Source organism: Rhipicephalus microplus, chromosome X (genome assembly GCF_043290135.1).
Source record: "Rhipicephalus microplus isolate Deutch F79 chromosome X, USDA_Rmic, whole genome shotgun sequence".
In the NCBI taxonomy this organism is placed as follows: domain Eukaryota; kingdom Metazoa; phylum Arthropoda; class Arachnida; order Ixodida; family Ixodidae; genus Rhipicephalus; species Rhipicephalus microplus.
Genome location: NC_134710.1, coordinates 267,309,624 through 267,329,513, shown reverse-complemented (window position 1 = coordinate 267,329,513; position 19,890 = coordinate 267,309,624).

The following is a 19,890-nucleotide window of genomic DNA, read 5'->3' as shown; positions in this document are numbered from 1 at the left end:
CTCGTCGCTCCGTTTGCAACGATCGCCGAAAGCATCGAAGTCGGCGCAGATATGCAGTGATAAATAGATGATGACGGTTCTAAGAGTTCATGTGCGGACTATATAACAATAATCGTAACTCGATAAGCATTTGTTGCAGCTCAAAGAGCCGGTTTCGGAGCACTTGAGTGCCTACGTCGCGCACGTCACTCGATCGCTCAGCTTGCACTCACTCTGGCATATCTTAGGCTACTCGTAGTGAATACCACCGCTACTGATTATGATAGCAATGCAAAATGAGAAGCACGAATATCTGTAGCAGCTTCTCGATAGACCTGCAAATGAATGTCTTCGTAGTGTCACTCTATCAACACGCCATGCAATTCCGTTCACATGAGGAGCGAGAGGCCGCGCTATTATTAGAAGAGAAGGACGCGGGTGACAGCGTATTCCCTCTAGGCCTATTACAGTTCGAAATGTGTACTTTATGTTGTGCATGTAATGAACCAGCCTCAAGCCAGCGTTTTTTTTTTTTCTCACTTCACCGCGAGGCATGCATGTAGAGAGGTGAAGCGTTGACAGCATGAACACTGTCGTACTACAGACGCGCGCAAGCGAGTGGTTTGCGAGTAGTAAATTTCAAAAGCGAATTCAATATGAATCAAATAACGGCATAACCAAGTATAACGCTTAACTTAACCTTATACTCTTCTGATAGTCTTCAAATAGAAAGGAAACCTTTTTAAAAATAATCCTAGAACTCCACAACAGTTTATTTGAAATAAATATTCACCAGCTGTCACCAAATAATACTACAATTATGAAAACTGTGATAAGCTTGTATACAGCAGCAACCAGAGCCTTCGAAATTCTTTTCAACTGTAATTCAAAATACCTCAGCAACTCCATTATTCAAGTTGAAACCCAGTTGCCAGCTTTTAAGTAAAATTTCGGCATAAAACCTAAACAATTTTGAACCGAACACCATGCATTCAGCAAAACATTTATTGGAACAGGCAAAACTATCACAACATATACACTGGCACAGACAGCATGTAAAAATCAAGTGTTGAAAGCTGTATCTGTAAGAACAATTTACGTGAACAAACGACTTACTGGCCTGTGTTTTCATTCGTGAAGCTAAATGCAGTCATAGTCCCTAGTTTCAATGATGAAAAGAGGAAACGATAAATGCGATGCAGTTCCACCACAGTAAAAACAGTGAAAGTGCAGTTTGCAGCAAAAATGCTTTATCTGGTAATGGTTATAGAATCCATAGTGCTGCCAATACTTCGGCTGCATTTATTGTGGTAGTTTAGGGATTACAAAAAAAATAAACCTTCAGCTGATCCCATGTTTTCCTGCTTTAGGGTTGTCCCATCGGGGCTAATTATTTTTAAAATATTGGGTATTTTGTGTATGTACAATTAAATTTGACTAGCGAATGCTATTTGGTCTGTTATTTAAATATTTGCATACCGCTAGTAGTGTAGTTGCTACCAATGACCCACCATTTTTTTGTGTGATTTGGCATCTTTAAACATCACGAGTGCTTTTTGTTTTTTGTGCTGTATTCCATCTCTCATTGAACACACCCTGGCACATGCCTCAAGGTATGTAAATGGAAAAAAGAAAACGCACCTGGCTACAAGTGATGCCAATTCGTGACATGCAATGCTAGTAAAACATAACTGTATTTGGTGAAAGTTGCTCTTAATCATGCCGTCCATTAGCAAGAAGGATCAGTTTATTGCACATCTTTTTTTACTCTTAGCTTACATCACTTAACAAGCCATAAGCCTGTTCATAAGAACTTACCTGTTTATTATTGCATTATTTGTGTAATAATGATAAAAACACAAGCTCATACAGCACAAATAACTCTGCTGAGATAGGAATAAAGTTAACTAAGCAAACTACAAAAAAAGCACATTTTTATATTCAGCACATGCCAGACAGAAAATGCAGTGAGTGCCAATGAATTGGCAAAATTTTTGCCGAAATCACGAGTGGCAACCTGGATAAATTATAATTGTTAATATCAATAAAATGTATTTTTTGAGAAACTTTGGAAGCATTCATTTTCTGGCTGAACTTGAGTGAAATGCTTACATACTCGGAGTGCTTTGTTGAAAAACAATAATAAAAACCTATGTAAAAACCTCACATCAACATTTCAATGATGTCCTGAAATGAAAAAAGAAAGTGCCTTATGTTAATTGTTTTGCCAGAGAATTCTGGATATGAGAAGATTAATTAAGGCTGTCATAAGATGTGTTGAAAATTTAAAAAGTTACTTGCCACTGCAAACTGCTTGGGGAATTAGAAAATCTCGTATACCGTTATTAAAGGTATGTGAATTGCTTTATATACTTCTCACAGCAATAACACAGGCAGCACAACACGCCATATTCAGTTGTTTTTTTTTTGCCTTTCGGGATAAAAATATCTTTTTACTTGGGATCAATTTAGCAAATAATTGACAAGCCTGACAACTAAGTACATGCGTATTGCTCCGTGTGTTTTATTTAAAAAAAACCAGTTTCACCCACAAAGACTCTAAGCAACACTCGGCGCAGTAGTTTTTCAGGCGCTTTGGGATAACTTGAGATATCACACTGTTAAGTTTGTGGACAGGACGCGAATAGTCTAGTGCTTACGCAGCCACCAGCAATAACCCAAGAGTTTTCAATAGCACTTGTATAAAAGCATTTGCACTGTACTGCTTGTCAGAATTGATGGCCGACGCATCGTTTACCGCTATCAGGGCAGACTATGTATTGCTTGTAGTTTGGCTTTCCATACTTCAGGCAAAGTTTCACTGAAATGAAAAGTTTTGTCTCAACCCCGCCGACTACTGCAGTCTTCAACATCATGACCACGTGACAATATTAGTTTTTATGTCTCTCCAAGAGGTGTTTACATCTATAAATCCAGAAAGTTGAAATTTCATTGTTTAGAAATGTGCAGATGTACAATTGCAAAATTATGACGTCTAATACTAACTGCTACCTTTTTTGTTTTATTGTGAATTCTTTTGGTGAAGCAGAGCAGTACACAAGTGCCACTGTTGATGGAGACTATGTGAAAAAGCCCTTTGATCCTTAAAGCAGCTTGCATCTCAAGCTGTCTAGCATGGTGTACGAGTGAAGGTTTCTAAACAAATTTCCAAATGAGGCAATTGTTGCGGATGATTGCGACCGCGCAACACTAAGCAGGAGAACCAAAGAGAAAGAAAAATGGGAGGGCACGAGCGGTAGAAATAAACATCGACGTTCTTGGTGTGGGGCTCTGGACTTGAATACGTGACAGCAATGACGTGCTGGTCACAATGGCCTGTTTGTGGTCCCCCATTTTCTCAGATTGGCAATTGGATGTAAAGAGCTCTTGTAATTGCACAGCAGAGGTCCTTGGACACATTTATTGTTAAAGAACTGGTGCACAGCTAATGGTTTAACAATTCACACAAATAAAACACAGTTCATTATCTTGCATTTGAGTCATAATGCTTTTTCACATACCCCGGCTATTACCATCAAGAGCCACAGACATCTTTGTTCTAAGTTCACAATCTTGGGAGTACTCCTAGGGTCTCATCTAAAGTACCATCATCACATTTCAATTATAAGACAGAGGATAGCTCATGGTATCAGAACAATAATTAAAGGATGACTCTGCTTCAAGTTTGCTTAAGCTATGCTACCCCATTTTCCACAGTCATATTACCTACTGCATCACGTCATGTGTAAACACCTATCCATCTCATATCCTCCCACTTCAACGCCTTCAAAACGAAGCCATTCGCATCCTAACATTCAGTACTCTATTCACCAGCGTGCCCCCGCTTCTTCAGCAACATAGTGTACTAACAGTGTCTAATTTATTCAAACATACACTGGGGATTCTTGTATTTAGGTGTTTTAACGCTTCTATAACAGCCAATTTCTTGCGAAATTCTGATTATTAAACGCTAATCCCACTAAGTTCCTCTCTAACAACAATTTTTTACTACTACAGACACGCACTAACTACGGCAAACACGCTACCATATTTGCTGCCATACATTTCTGGAATTCAATACCACTATGCACTAAACAATTGTCATTCAATACTTTTAAGTAGATTTGAGATGTCTGGTGTATCATTAATTGAAGTACCTTTTGTGCAATATTCTACTGCCATCTTTTCATAGACATGTATAATTACTGAAGATTGTTTTATTACCATTTGAGTTGAAATTTATATTACAACTTTTCTTTCTCTTTATTTCTATCATAATAACTTGCCAGTTTTTTGGTTGCCATTTTTCTATAGTTATCAACATGTATATTTTTCACAGGAGCCTTGAGCCTTTAAGCCTTGTGCTAGGGGACCTCCTTCTGTATATACTAACCCATATTTGTTTGCGTATTTTGCAACGCATAAACATTTTTGGCCAACTGACCTACATAGCCGTAACACCGCAAACAAATTAACAGGACAGACCTAATGGCTTACTCTATAGAATTTTCATAGTTTAAAATATCACCAGCGAAAAGCATTTCAATTCAAGGATTATGAACGTGCTAGAAATTGAAGTCATTGCACAGTCGAAAGTACACCCAGCCCTCGAAAAATTGAGGTGGGTTCGACTTTGACTTCACCTCTGATGACAGGCAGTACTGTGGTGTAACTGTACTTCCAGATGAGCTAACAGACCATATTTTTCTTGTTTTAGGCTAAGTGAAAGCGAAAATATCCAGCACTACAAGCTGTATTTTCAGTTTTTTATTCAAAGTACATATTGTTATGCCAGCGAGTCCTCGTCAAACGTCCGTGCCTCGGAAAAAGGCAATCTGGGTCAAGGCCAGCCCGCAGTCTGCCTGGCGCGATCACCTCGACGGCGTGAACACGCGCGGCGCCCCTCTGGCCCAGGTGCAGTGAGTCAGCGGCGCACGTGACAGCGAGCCGGCGGCCGCGTGTCGGGTGGTCTGACGCATGGCGCGGCGACCCCCATTGGCGGAATCTGCCCGGACGACCAGCGGCGCTTCTGATTGGACATTTTGGTTGGACCCGGTGTAAATAAAAGAAGCCCTGCGGCGCGTCGCGATCGGCGGTCCTATGTGAGAGGCGTCCCCGTGTCGGAGTGCCGACATGTGTGTGAGTCAGCGGTCTTAGGCGAAAGACTGACCTATGTGTTAGAGAGAAGAGCTCGGCTCTTCGAGTCTCTGTCGGCCCCAGTGCCGAAATTGTAACGCCTCTGTAAATATGCTGTACATAAACCTTGTTTAACTCACCGTCGTCTCGTCCGCTCGTCTTATCAGCTTTGCGCAGAAGCAGTCGCGAGCTGATAAACATACGCTATCAAACGGCTGGTGACCTTCCCGGCGGAGTTGAAAGCAGTGGCGCCTCCGGGGCCGTGTTGGCGTCGCCGTCTTTCGCAACAGTGGTGGCTTCGGCGGGATCGGTCCGCCGTTTCTCAACAGTGGTTGGCAGCTGCGGGATCGGCCGGCGTCAGCGACATCGATGCGGTGAGTGCCTGATGTTTTCCCCTCAGTTCACCAGACTACTCTAGCTCAGGTTGTAGTAGTTTAGAGAAGGGCTGTGTGAAGCATTGAAGTGAGCTTTGATAGTTTCAAGCCAAGTCGAAGCGCTTTGAAACCAAAGTTAATGCGGAGGGGGTAAACACGGGAGTGTGAAAAATTGCTTGCGCGTCTTGCTAGTAGGCTTATAGTGGGTACGGCAAGTAGATTCTTAACAGGGGCAAACAGCAAGAGGCTAGTGTGAACGATGGAGAACCTTAAAGTGAAGGAACTCATCGAAATTTGTGAGGAACTCGGCATTACTTTGGGCCGTGCGAAACGAAAGCAAGCGATCCTTGAGATCATGAAGGATGAGGGAGTGTCGGCTGAGGAAGTCGATGAGGCCTGGGTGGATATCAAAGCACGCCGTGAGGAGGCTGAAAGGCGAGAAGTAGAAGCTCGCGAACGTGAGGAGGCTGAAAGGCGCGAAGCTCGCGAACGTGAAGAAAGGCGCGAAGCTCGCGAACGTGAAGAGGCTGAAAGGCGAGAAGCTCGCGAACGTGAAGAAGCTGAAAGGCGCGAACGTCGCGAGCGCGAGGAGGCCGAGAGACAGGAGCGCCTTGAGACGAAACGACTAGAATTGGCAATCCTACAGTGTTCGCAGGCGCCTAGCGCAGCTTCTCCGACGATTCAGGTCAGCAGTATTAGAATTCGGGATCAACTGCCACCGTTCGTAGTAGGCGAGGACATGGCGAAGTATCTCGTCAAGTTTGAACACGTCTGTGAGCGAAATGCTTTGGAGCGGTCTCTTTGGGCGCGGAACCTGCTAGCTCTTCTTCCCGGCGAAGTGTCCGACGCGATAACTTGCTTGTCGAGGGAAGCGTTTGAGAGCTATGACGAGGTTAAGGAAGTGCTCTTGAGACGTTATAAGTTGTCACCCGAGGCTTTCAGGCAAAGGTTCCGGTATGCTGAAAAGGGGAATGAGTCACACGTTGACTTCGCGTTTCGTCTTAAAGCCGATTTGATTGAATGGCTTAAGGGCGAAGGTGTTTATGACGACCGCGATAAAGTGGTGGAATGCGTTGCATTGGAGCAATTCTACCGCTGCATCGAGGAGGATGTCAAACTTTGGCTGCAGGACAGACTTGGGGACGTACAGTTAAACAAGGCAGCTGAGTTAGCTGAGGAGTATTATACTCGCCGAAAGTTGCATAGCAGGGCAGCGCGCGTTGAAAAGGATGAAAGGAAAGAGGGCTTTTCAAGGAAACCTGATCAACGGAAACCCGCTCCGCACCGTAATTTCAAGAAGGACCCGTCTCTTACGAAGGACAGTGTAGGGGAAGGGCAAACAGAAGCGGAGAAATCGAGTGAGGTTTCTACCACACAGGCATTAGAACCGGAAAACAAACGGAAGCCGCTAATCTGCTACAACTGTAAAAAGGAAGGGCACATCGCGAGAAACTGTCAGGAAAAGTTTGCCTTCGCAACGATCCGAGAATCAGAAAAAAACATGCGGTTGTTGGAGCCGTATCTCCAAGAAATTAGGGTCAATGAGAAAACGTGCCGAGCACTTAGAGACTCAGCGGCAACCATGGACGTTGTCCATCCTTCATTGGTGTCTCCGGATGACTTCACAGGAGAATGCGCGTGGATCAGGCAAGTCGCCGAGGAGCAGAGTGTTCGCTTACCAATCGCCACCGTTGTCATTGAAGGCCCGTTCGGTAAGCTTTGCACCGAAGCGGCTGTGTCTGCCGCGCTGAATGGTCGTTTTTCTTATATTTTCTCCAACAACTCGGAGCAGCTTCTCAAAGAGCAGGGCAAATCGTTCTTCCCCAACTTAGCGTGCATGGCTCCCACGCGATCGCAAGCGCGAAAGCTTTCGCGGAAGCTTGACTTGGTTCCATGCGGTGAACTCTCAAGTGACCTTGTCGGCGGGTCGACGGAACCCCAGAAAGGAAATTTTCCGCATGAGTCATGTGAGCAGTCACGCGAGCGGCCCATCGCGGGAGCGGCCGGCGCGGTATGCGCTGGGGGAGACGACGTGGCGCCATTGAGTCAGAGCGAGAGGGTTGCAACCCTCTCGCCTGTAGCGGAAAGTTGGAGCGAGCTGCCGAGAGTTGATCGAGAGACGCTCATTCGAGGGCAGAGTGAGGATCTCTCGATTGAAGCGCTAGTGGAAAGCCAAATTGAAGCGCTCGTGGAAAGCCAGAAAAACGCGGCAAAAGTGCTGTCGAAGGAGCACTACGAGAAATCGGGGAAGAAGCGCGCTTTTGAAGTTGATAATCAGGTAATGCGGCTGCAGCCACCAAAAAGGAACAAGCTTGAGGTTGATTGGGAAGGGCCCGCCAAAGTATTATCGAAGCCTTGCGATACAACTTATGAGGTGCAAGTAGGAAGGCGGCAGAACAAAATTTACAACTTGATAAAACCCAATGTTCAACATCAAGCGGTCGTAAATCAGCTGTTGAAGGCTTCAGAGGAAGAGGAAGCAGAAAATTTGAGTTCTAGTGAGGTGATCGAAGGGGGATCGAAAGTAATCCGGGAGCAGATAAACCTAGAGCCTATCTTAAGTGAAGGAGGACCTGAGAAAGAGGACCTGAGAAAGATTGTTTCCGAGTTTGGGTATGTGTTGTCGGACCGTCCCGGAGACACGACGGTGATCGAACACGATATCGAGCTAAGCGGTGAGGAGTCAATCAGTAGCAAGCCGTATCGTTGTTCCCCTGTGCAACGTCGAAAGTGTGAGCCGCTCTTGGTGCCGCATAGGTATCGTCGCCTAAAAGTGGCCGGTTACTGAAGTGGAGCATGTTGCTCCACAGCGCAACTTTGACGTTCGCTATCAAAAAAAAAATAAAGGAAAGGTAAACGCTAAGGCAGGTGCATTGAGCAGTGAGTTCCAGCTAGTAACTTCTCAACCTTTTGGTTTCTCGCTGGCGATTCGGGGCAAAATTTTTACCTCATCACGACCTGGGCTGAGCGCTCTCGTTCAGAGTGATCTCAAGGGGCCAACTTTGTGGTATTCTAATTCGTTACGTTGTTGTACGTGGGAAAAAAAATTGAGTTGTCATTTTAAGAGTCTTTTGTCCCACATGTGCCTCTTGATGTAGAGGGAACAAAATTCCGATAAAAACGTAGATAGGTATATGTTGTATTATACTTTGTCTGGTGTTCTGTCGGGTGACCGAAGGCACTTGCGTGTGTCGTGTGTTGTCTGTTGTCGAACCGTTCTTAGCAAGTTGCAGAACCATCGACAAGTGCTGAAACCGAAGATGGTCAGAAGAGACGAGTGAAGCTGGTCGACAAGTTGTGGCGACAAGCCAGTGGAGCTGGGATCCGTCGTCAAAATTGGGATGTGTTCCCGGAACAGTCTGGAGCTGTATTCTCCCCATGGCCCTGGAGGCGAACCTGGAGGGACCTGGCGAACGAGCGCACCTGACATCCGAGCCCCGTGGAAGCAGCTCGTCTTTCCGGTGCATTGTCTGGCGGCGGGGGTGCTGTTATGCCAGCGAGTCCTCGTCAAACGTCCGTGCCTCGGAAAAAGGCAATCTGGGTCAAGGCCAGCCCGCAGTCTGCCTGGCGCGATCACCTCGACGGCGTGAACACGCGCGGCGCCCCTCTGGCCCAGGTGCAGTGAGTCAGCGGCGCACGTGACAGCGAGCCGGCGGCCGCGTGTCGGGTGGTCTGACGCATGGCGCGGCGACCCCCATTGGCGGAATCTGCCCGGACGACCAGCGGCGCTTCTGATTGGACATTTTGGTTGGACCCGGTGTAAATAAAAGAAGCCCTGCGGCGCGTCGCGATCGGCGGTCCTATGTGAGAGGCGTCCCCGTGTCGGAGTGCCGACATGTGTGTGAGTCAGCGGTCTTAGGCGAAAGACTGACCTATGTGTTAGAGAGAAGAGCTCGGCTCTTCGAGTCTCTGTCGGCCCCAGTGCCGAAATTGTAACGCCTCTGTAAATATGCTGTACATAAACCTTGTTTAACTCACCGTCGTCTCGTCCGCTCGTCTTATCAGCTTTGCGCAGAAGCAGTCGCGAGCTGATAAACATACGCTATCAAACGGCTGGTGACCTTCCCGGCGGAGTTGAAAGCAGTGGCGCCTCCGGGGCCGTGTTGGCGTCGCCGTCTTTCGCAACAGTGGTGGCTTCGGCGGGATCGGTCCGCCGTTTCTCAACAATATGAAGTCTCCATGGGAGCAGGTTTGCTCTGGCAATTCAAGGATTCATTTTACATTTTGAAATGTTAACAAAGGTTATGCTGCACAACAGTTTCTTGTCAAACAGAATGAGAAATTATGTGTACTAAACGCCTCCAGAAAAAGTCCACAAAGGCGGATGCTGTCCTTATTGAAGTACTCGTAGACAGTGAGCCGAGCAGCAGTACGCGGCAGCATCCCAGCTCCGGTCACTGATCCACATTGCTTCAGGAGCCAGCCTAGAAGTAGCAGAGAATAAAACAAAATGGTTTTAAATTATGAGTTCAGCGACCTGCTGTCTAGCGACATTTATAGTTCTTTTTTAGGACAGTTGCATGCGAAGAAGTTTGCACTTTTAGGTGTGTCAGCATCACAGAGCAAGTCACAGAGATAACATAACATCGAGTACAAAAGTGACAGCTGCACAAGTGGCTAAATCAAAGACTGAAGGCAAGGAATGGAAGCAGAGAGAGGTTTGCACTGTTAAAAAATTATGTGACGTAATCCCGTATTTCGTCTACTAGACTGTTCTACCATTCAAGCTGAATACACATGAATCACAATAGTGAATAGGAGCGATACTCTAATAGCGAGATGAAAGACTGCCAAGTAGTTTCTAACTTTGTGTGGTTGGTTGCCGCAGCTACAAGTTTAACAAAGCGAGAGTGAATTGCACGACAACAAAAAAAGAAGCACCAGCCATCCTAAAGGCACCCATAAGCTTCCACGAAAGACGTTAGTAGATTATCTGTATTGGGGATCCCACTAGCTGAAGTGTAAAACAGTAAATGCTGTCGAGCTTTGAGAAGAAACTGAAGCTCTAAAACTGACACAAGCAGGATTGATCACAGTGCCATCCATACTAATTAAAAATGTTTAATCTCTATCATAACTGCTGTCATTTGGGTGGTCATGACGGCATCCAGTGGACATACATGAAGTTTAACCAAGCAGTTCACATGATCTGACATAAAATAAGAAACAACAAGATAATCATATCCTGAGTGTCAGATTAATAAAGTAAAGTTTAGGCAGCTGACTCAACATATGGTACAATCACAACACTTTTCTGCACCGTAGGAGGTCACTCACATGGACTTAGGAGAATTTTGTAAAAAAAATCCAAATGTTATGGCTTGTAAAAGGTTGGTGGCAGCAAAAGCAGAAAAGGCCGTACCAACAGTCTAGTTTCCTTTCTAAACTAAAAGATGTCTAACAAAAAGTCAGTATTAGTGAGACAGTGAACCAGATTCACAGAGACATCAACCCAAAAAACGGGCAAACCAACAGCGAATTGCGCTCAGGTTTACTGCTCCATGTCATTCTGCAGTTAATGGGCTAGTGAAGCCAGCTAATTAAGACATATTGTAATACTTAAGCATGTGTCCACACTTACCAGAAGGATGGAAGAGCTACCTTTAAATGACGTAGCTCATCGTGCACAGCCCTAAAAGGCATCTCTTGGGTGCACACTTCTCATGCATTTTTACATACTGCAGTCTCAATGAAGCTATTGCAGGAGTGGGAAAAAAACAAGAACAAAAATAAACATTCATAAACGGACTTTTGGCTGCTCCTGAAAAGCAAGATATTTACCAGCCAACGTGGCTATGAGTTGAAATAGTGATCAGCCTGGCTTAAGAGAGAACTAAAGAGGGTGAAGCTAAGTACAGAAAGAGAGTGAAAAGGAACTTCGAAAAAAAAAACAGAATACAGCTGTACCAAGAATTGAGGTTCGGGACCTGGTGCTAGTGATGAAACAATTGCAAAACTCAGCAGCGAGTCACAGAGGGCCATTCTCTTTTGTCAAAATGACAAGCCAGCAGGGACATTTAAAGATTGCCAGATACGTTGGCCTCAATAGCTTCTTCGAATTGGTCTCCACAGCCAACATTCTAAAGGAGTACGACACCACATTTCAAAGGTGAGTTTACCCTGCCATGCGAATTTTAAGTATACAAAGATCACTCTGAGCAAGTGAGAAGCAAATAAAATCATTATAAGATATATTATTTCTTATATTAAAGTCAGGTTTTCCGTGGCACATCAGGCAATTCTAGGGACTTTATGCTGCAATCTGGTGTCACAGGTCCCGTTAATTAGGCAGGCGATCACCGGGCTAATTCCAAGGACCGAAATATCGGCCCCCCAAACTGCACCACAAAAGCGTGCACAAATTAGAAGTGGTCCTATTTGGTGCGCCAGCGGACGCCGGCTGTGGCCCAAAGAACAAGTCAGAGCCAGAGTTGATAAACAAAACAAAATTATATTCTCGGTTATGGCAGATCAAATCGATACAAAAATATGCACACTCCACTATAGTTGAATACGATATGTCACCAATCAATCAACGTACTACACATTACAATCAGCCACACACCAAACAACGGACACAAACAACAATACGCACTACAATGCAGTCGCATGCATCGAACAACCAAGACACTTAAAGACTAAACAGTTCGAAAACTTATTTAGCCAAAGTCCTTGAAACGAAAGTCTGAATGATACTCTTCCGAGAATCATTCACTCAAAGTCCAGCGCTGTTGTCATTCCGCTGCCCCCGAAGTTTCTCTACCCGGAAACCTCGCGTCTTCAATTGGTAGCTCTCCAAGCACCAAACTTCTTCGCCGGTAACACGTCGGCTTCCCACACGCAGCTGTTGCCACGCGTCTTCGCTCGCTGGCGGTAGACACACACTGCTGCCTGTAGCACGAGTCTTCACCCCTCAGATGGAAATCCTCTTCTTCTCCTCCTTTGTCACTGAGGACAAACGACTTCGCCCACACGGCGGAAAGACCCTACGCACACTTTCACAAAGCTTTCATCTTCTGCCTACGCACACGGGCGTCAACTTTTTCTTCTTCTCCTCCGTCACTGAGCAAGAGAGTCTTCGCCGACAGACACGGCGGAAACACGCTACGCACACTGAAATCCCTTCTTCTCCTGCTTTGTCACTGAGGACAAAACCTTCGCCGACGATATGGCGGAACACCCTACGCGCTCTGGCGCATACTTTCTTCTCCTCCTGCTTTCCCATCACCGCTGCTCGGTTAAATACCTTCCGCGCTAGATTCCAGAAAATTATCGTCGTTTCGTCGGCGCGATACGCAGCGAAGGCTGGGGAAAGCGCGAGACAGTTCGAGGGCCGTCCGCGACAGATGACGCAACTCTGCATCACCACGCCCCTTTCCCTCGAGAACCTTCCAGGGCTTGTCGGACGCCGACGTGAGGAGGTTAGTCGGAGAGACTACATTTCCGAGAGGGAAGGGACGGCGCACTCGGGGAGCCTTTGGATGCTTATTTTCTTCTTTATCGTTGACCTTGAGGCGTCCTTCTAGCACTTGGTCGCGAGAATTCGGCAGCGCACCCTCTTTTAAGCACTTGTTTGTGACATCTGGCTAGTTTTGATGACATCAGGTACCAAAACGGCCACTCAGCGTCACAAAATCTATCAAAATGACTGCTGGTGGGTTGGCAATGGAGCGACAGTGCGAAGCAGCCGAGCGAGTTTCACGATTTCTCGCACAAGCACATGACGAGGAGCTCATATTGTGTTACGATGTCAGGGCACTGTAGATATAGAAACTAGCTTTTAAAATGATGCTGTTATTACTTTTGCGAAGTGCACTCGCACTTTGCAGTACATTTTCTAGAGCCTAGAAGGTTGGGCCTTTCATTTCACGCAAGAAAATAAAAAAATGCAGTTAGTACCCCTTTATCATCCGGGGAGGTTAGAAAACAACCTGAAGAAGTGAAGAAAGCTTAAGCAGCTGCAAAAGACAAACGATTTCTTGCACAGGCAACTAGGAGGCCTGAGGTATCAAATAAAGAAGTTAGAAATGATGACACGAAGAGAGTGTGTCTCTGTATTATGTGCAGTCTTTTTACATACCACCTGTTACAAACTTGTGCGATAGGCCAAGGTTAGTCTGCATTGAAAGAAAAATGTGAACTAACTTTTTCAAGATCACCAAAATTTACGGATGCTTTTACAAACAATGCATAACAAATATGTGTCAATAGCATAGCGTTGTGCCATTTTGTTAGTTACACCTCTGAGTAAAATTATGGTAATTATGTTAGCACAATCTGTACAAATCAAACATTACCTGTCAACCTGAGGTGTAATGATGTTTTCTTTTTTTTTTCATAGAGCCAGAACTAGCAGTATTCCAAAAAGCCCAAGGAATTTCTCAGCAAGGTGCTGCAAACAGATTATAAAATGCTCATAAACTGATCATTCACAGCCCTACAGCTAGTGTAGCACTCCCTGTCACGTGCACTCGGCACACAAGCACAATTCATTTGCCTTACGCGAACATACATTCTCTGTAAAAGGGAATGCCGAGGAGGATGCATTTTTTACCACTACGCGCAACTTAGCTGCTGCTGGCTATTCTCTTCATTCACAGGACATTTGGCAATTAATTGACGAGTGAAGAATGCGAGCTCTAACCGCTAACGATTCCGGATTGCAGTTTTGATGTACACACTGCACTCTTTCCAACACTAACTGCAGTGATTTGCAACATGATGCTTACTCTGGGCACGCGATCGTAAAGATTCCCACATGCCTTCCCCAAAATACATAGCAGCTCTGCGGTGAAGTATCAAGTAACGTGTGCGTACTTTTTATTTTATTATTTGATAGCGTTCGACAAACACTCAAAGCTGTGGGTTGCAGTTTAATTTTCTTTTTGTTGTGGTTTAGTTTATTCCACTGAAGTCTATGCGCACTAAATGCACTGTGCAACAGTAGCAATAGTCGTGCTCGCGCTGGGTAGCGTGGTAACCGAAGCTGTGCCTGCCCGAGCATCGTTTGCGAACTTGAACGCACCGACGGTCTCGTAAGCAAGCATTTTATGGCTCTGTTTGGAACTGCAAAAAAGAACTTACCGAGGCCAGCATCTCGACACTGGATACGATGGTCCACTTCTTGGTGTCTCCTGCAGTCGTTGAAAGCGGACCATCACTGCCGGCGGCAGTGAAGTGCAGCTTCGGTAGAGGCACGCTCACAGCGTTTCTGGGCACACTTGAAGTTTCCACGCGTCGCTTCAAATGTTCGGAAGGCGTTTTTCTCGATCAAGGTTGCCTCAGCGAACAGAGCGCGCGCGAAGTCTTGCCTGGCAGCTGCCTGCAGCATCGTCATTGGTGTATCCATGTTTGCTGACATCACGCGCGAACCAATGAGCGCGCAGCATCCGGAGCCTAGTAAGAGCGCCTAGCGTAGTGCATTTTGTGTGTGTGTGTGTGGGGGGGGGGGGGGGTCTATCCGCTCGCCTTTGTAAACTTGCGCCCCGTCCTCGGACTTCAGCGACCATGTCCATCTTTCCTATCTCCTATTTACTTCCGTCGTTCGCTGTCTTTGCGCCTCGCTCTCTATCCTCTCGCTCTATATACTTTTTAATCCTATCTTTTTAATCCCTCCTTACCTCCATCCCTTGTGAGCTACTGTGAAGTGTCGCAACCTGTTGCACACAGGTATAGGGCTCTATTTTCTCTTCTTTTCCCTTTAATAATCACATAAGAATCACATAAGAAAAAGGAATGGGATAAGGAATAGGGCGCTGAGCAGCAAGATTGGGCGCATCTGGCTTGCATTGATGAAATAGAGGCGCTCTCTCCGTGGACTGTCGGCAGTGTTGTTGTTGTCGCTATTGTCATTTATCGAAGGTCTTGTAAATAGGGGGACCATTGAGCCGAATTCGGAACATCGCTCTTAGCTCGCTGTTTTACAGGAAAAGTTGTTATGATGTCACAACTCGAGGCTCTTGCAGCGCCGTAGTTGTCCGCCGCCGCCGCCGGTGTCCGTAACCACATCGCGTGAAATTAAAAAAAAAAAAACTTAGTACCAATGAAACAGCGGGGCTCGAACACGGGTCGGTTGGTGCCAGCCCAGTATTCTAAACCACTGAGCGACGCCGGGGCTTAAGACTTGTTGGCAAACTTGTCTCAGGCAGGCTTGATGTCGGGAAAGCAATCACGTCAATACGAATTATAAAGCGCTTCAAAACAGTGAAAGAACAAGCATGCAGTCGTCGCAAAATGCGAACAGCGTAACGAGTGGGTCGTCCAATGCTCGAACCCATTACGAAAGCTTGTTTTTGTTCAGCTATTAGCTGTGGCGCATACTCACTTCAGGCATTATTCCTGATCGTTGTCAGCCACTGCATGACAAATGCCTCGCAATGTTTTAGTGGATACCACACTTCTCAGAAGAATGACAAAAAATAGCATAGCGAATGCCGGTCAGCTACCCTAATTTTTTTATTATTAATGCCATTGTGGGCATCAAGCAAGTGTGCTTGCAGCAGTTACTGAATGAGTGTTTAGAAAAGGCTCTGAAAGGCCACCCTTGTAGCTTTCACTGTGACTGTGCTGTGCCTTCCGCGCAGGCCTGGCGTTTTCTTTTTTTTTACTCACCACTGGTCATTGTCAAGGGTAGGAAATCAATGGTGGCATCCCACCGCTGCCTCTAGTTGTTGAGGGCACGGCGTCTATGACGGGTACGACGGGTTTCTTCACGGCTTCCCGCCTTCGTCCGCATAGCCGATCGTTGCCAGCGAAAAGACGCGTTATTAGAAATAGAACGAAGGTTTATTTACATGATGAGAAAGATGGAACTGTACAGTGATTCAGCTCATGTTTACAAATCTATTCGGCTCTTAAAACTCGTCGTTTCCTGTACACGTCAGTTTGAGGAAGGTGGTGACCAGATGTTGGACCACTCGGCTGTTGAGAAACACGGGCGAAAATGTTCAACGCGTAGCACGAGACACGAGAAAACACAGAAAAAATTAAGAGAGCATTGTATTTACTTTCCTTTTCTTTTTGCGCTTCCCTTTCCGAATGATATAAAGCAGCTAGCCGAAACCAAAGTACTTCTCATTCATGCTACATAACAAAGCACACCAATTACACATGCCAACTAGAGTATTGTCACGTGCAAGGCTCTTATTGAGGTACCATCTAAAATTGAGAATATAATCAGAAGACGGGACATTTTGCGTCTCTTTATTTAGGTACAGCTAGCATTTAACCCCGTTCTAATGAAGAGCGTACGGTGAGTGACGTCAGAGCAACAAAATCAACGTAAAGGAGTGACGTAAAAGAACGATCGACTATTCCTTGCTGTTTGTCACTCCCTTCATCCTGGGGCGCACGCCCACGAGAAGGGCAAGTGGCATTCAGTAGAAATTTAGCGTTTTCCCGCGACATGTAGTGTTCCAAATATTAACAGGCAAGATTCAGAGTGCCGAGTGCATTCATTACGCTTGTCAGCTCGAAATGCCCCAACATAGTCAGAGAGGCCCTCTAAGGTGTTCACCGACGAAGGAGATATTGATCCTACTAGAATAGACCTGGCATCCCTCTCTTCTACTGGCCTGGTTATTACATCTTGCGCTGACCTTCCCAGCCACGACGAAACATAAGAGAGTCCAAGAGAGTGTTTATAGTTAGTCGACACTTGACTTTCAGTCCTAGACAATAAAACGACAGACCTTAATCTGCAAATCGCGTGGTAAATGCATGCCTATGTTCAACCGTTGGCCCCTCTGTGCTATCCTAAACAATGCATTTTTTTACTCCTTGTCGTAGATACATGTCACCGACGTGTTTGTTTTAAAAAATTTCAATTTTACGAGAAGTTTATTGTGCCTATATTTATTATCTTGAAGGCCTGAAATGGTGTTTCACCTGTCCCTCTTTGACGCCTAAAACACACCTTTTCAGTGCCTGAAACTTCGGCCTCCATTTTTAAAAATGAAAATATTACGTGAAAATATGTAGTGAAAAAAAAACGGTGTTTAAAGCTTTCATGACAATCAAACGCTTACAAAAAGTCTGAATATTAGTTAAATAATGAACGCACCATATGATATTCGCGCTTTAATGCTGCAGTTTACCGAAATTTATTCAGAACTGCTGGGAATGAGTAAATAATAGAAATTTGTTCAGAATATCACTCAATGACTGATGACCATTGTGCACCATAGAATTGAAGCACTACCTGCTATTGAAGTTTCCAGTCTGCTTTTGACATGAAATGTGGATTGAACCCCGCAGTAGTGCAACGCCGCATCAACCCTAGGCACCATTCTGGCGCCACGCAGCAAAAATATCCGCAATACAATAGGTCCTGCTACGACCATCACAAATGTTTAGTTGATAAATTGTGTTTCATCAACTAAACATGGCTAACGATTATGAGTACCTGCTGTACTCTATAATGGGAGAGCAAAGAGCCGTCCGGCAAGGCTGTTTCTCACCACACCAATCGGAAACAGTACTGGAGGGCGGGGAGGGGGGTTAGAAAAGGGGGCAACGATTTCGAGCACAGAGTACTCTACTATGGGAGAGTTTAAAGCCATCCCGAGACAGTACTGGAGCCGTTGTCAGATAGGAAGGAGACGCGGCGCCGAAACGCTTTGTCCCAGAGTCACACTTAACTCATCAACCCATCATCATCCTACGTCTGTCCCGGCTCCACCTCCCCCCAGGGTTGTGTGGGGGGAAGATTTGTTTCGGGCAGACGGCCATGCCCTGGCAAGGGGGCCATCGTTCGGCGCCAGGCGCCCAACAGACGCGGCCTGCCTCCCGGCATACAAGCCAGGGAGGCCCGACAAAGGGACTACCCTCTGGCGGAGCAACTTCAGTCGCAACGCGCAAAGTGAACGTACCCCGGCAAGGTGGGCTATCGCAGTGCGTAGGGTGCGCTGCGGTCATGGCCCGTCTCCTGACCGATAGGGCCCAGCGAAACTTGACACAGGGGCTACCCTTCGGCACGGTAGCTCTCGCCACCACACGCAAAGCGGACGTACCCAAAAACGTGGCAGCGGTGCTGCCTTCGGTCGCGGTAACTTCAGTCACCACAACCAAAGTGCCCGTGTCCTCACACTGTCGCGCGGCTGAGAGCCTGCGACAACACCCCCTCAGGGCGGATGGGCTATCGCTCGGCGCGAGGCGCTTTGCGGTCATGGCCCGTCTCCTCACCACAAGGGCGCAGTGAGACACAATCCGTCCTGTGGGGTCTACGGGACTACTATTTGGTGCAGAGGCCAGTGCCGCTGCACGCAAACCAAACGTACCCACGGAAACTGGCACGGCTGAAAGCCGACTTAGTCCTTCTCGAAGAAGGGAACCACCTTCCGCCTCGACGAGTAAAGTTGCCGAGCCTACGGAAGGGGCCAACACGGACCTTGCGGGTAAAGCCCGACAAGGTGACAGGATCACCTTAGCACATGCAAAACTCGGGTGAAAGACCATACAGACCAAACTCGGGGGCGACTGGCTCACTAGGCCTAGTCGTGGAGCTTTAGAGAAAGCCATCATTAAAAGTTGATGGTTATCTGCCCTCCTGCCTCACTGAAAATCACTGCCGGACGGTGCCATGCCTCATAAAACTTCTTTGCACCTAGGCGCTGCCACTCTCGGTGGAGAACGAACCAGACCTCCTTCCGTACTTTTGCAAGCACTTCGTGAAGCCCGGGTCGCTTGCCGTCAAAGACGGCACAGCACCGTGCCACCCACACTTGGTAGGAGCACTCAACAAGCAGAAGCACGTATTGCTTAGCCACTTGTCGCGACAGGGGATGAAGAAAACGAACGGTGTTGAAAGGAACACCTGGGTGGCCAAACAAGCTAGCTATCCTTCGATGGAGGGCAGCTGGTAGTGCGCACTGAGAGAACACGTGAACCAGATCCTCCATAGTGCCACAAAAAGGGCACACTCCTCGTTGAGCAATTCTTGTGAAAGGCCTGAACCGTAGAGGCAGGCGATCTCTGGCCAGGCGATACATGAATGTAGCGCGCTTGGCGTCCAGGAAACTGGCAGTAATTAACCGCCAGTTAGGACTGTGTTGGGACAGGTCGTGTTCTCTATAGCGTTCAGGTAACTCCGGAGCGAGTCTATTGACTAACTCACGGAGTTCGATCGAAACTAAATCTATCTCGGGGTCGACCTCTTGGAGACGGGCCAAAGTAGAAGCGGCCCCTGCATAAAAGGCAGAAGGCGTTCCCGCCCGAGGCACGGAATTCGAAAATGCCCCAGGCGAGAACAACCTCAGCCTGGTGCTCAGAAAATATGACGTGAAGCTTCTAGTAAGGAGCATATCTGACTCAAGAGCTACCCGTGTCCATTTAACATGTAATGCCGTGGTCACAACGCTAAGGTCGGGAATACTTAGTCCTCCTTCGTCCCTGCGCAACTTCA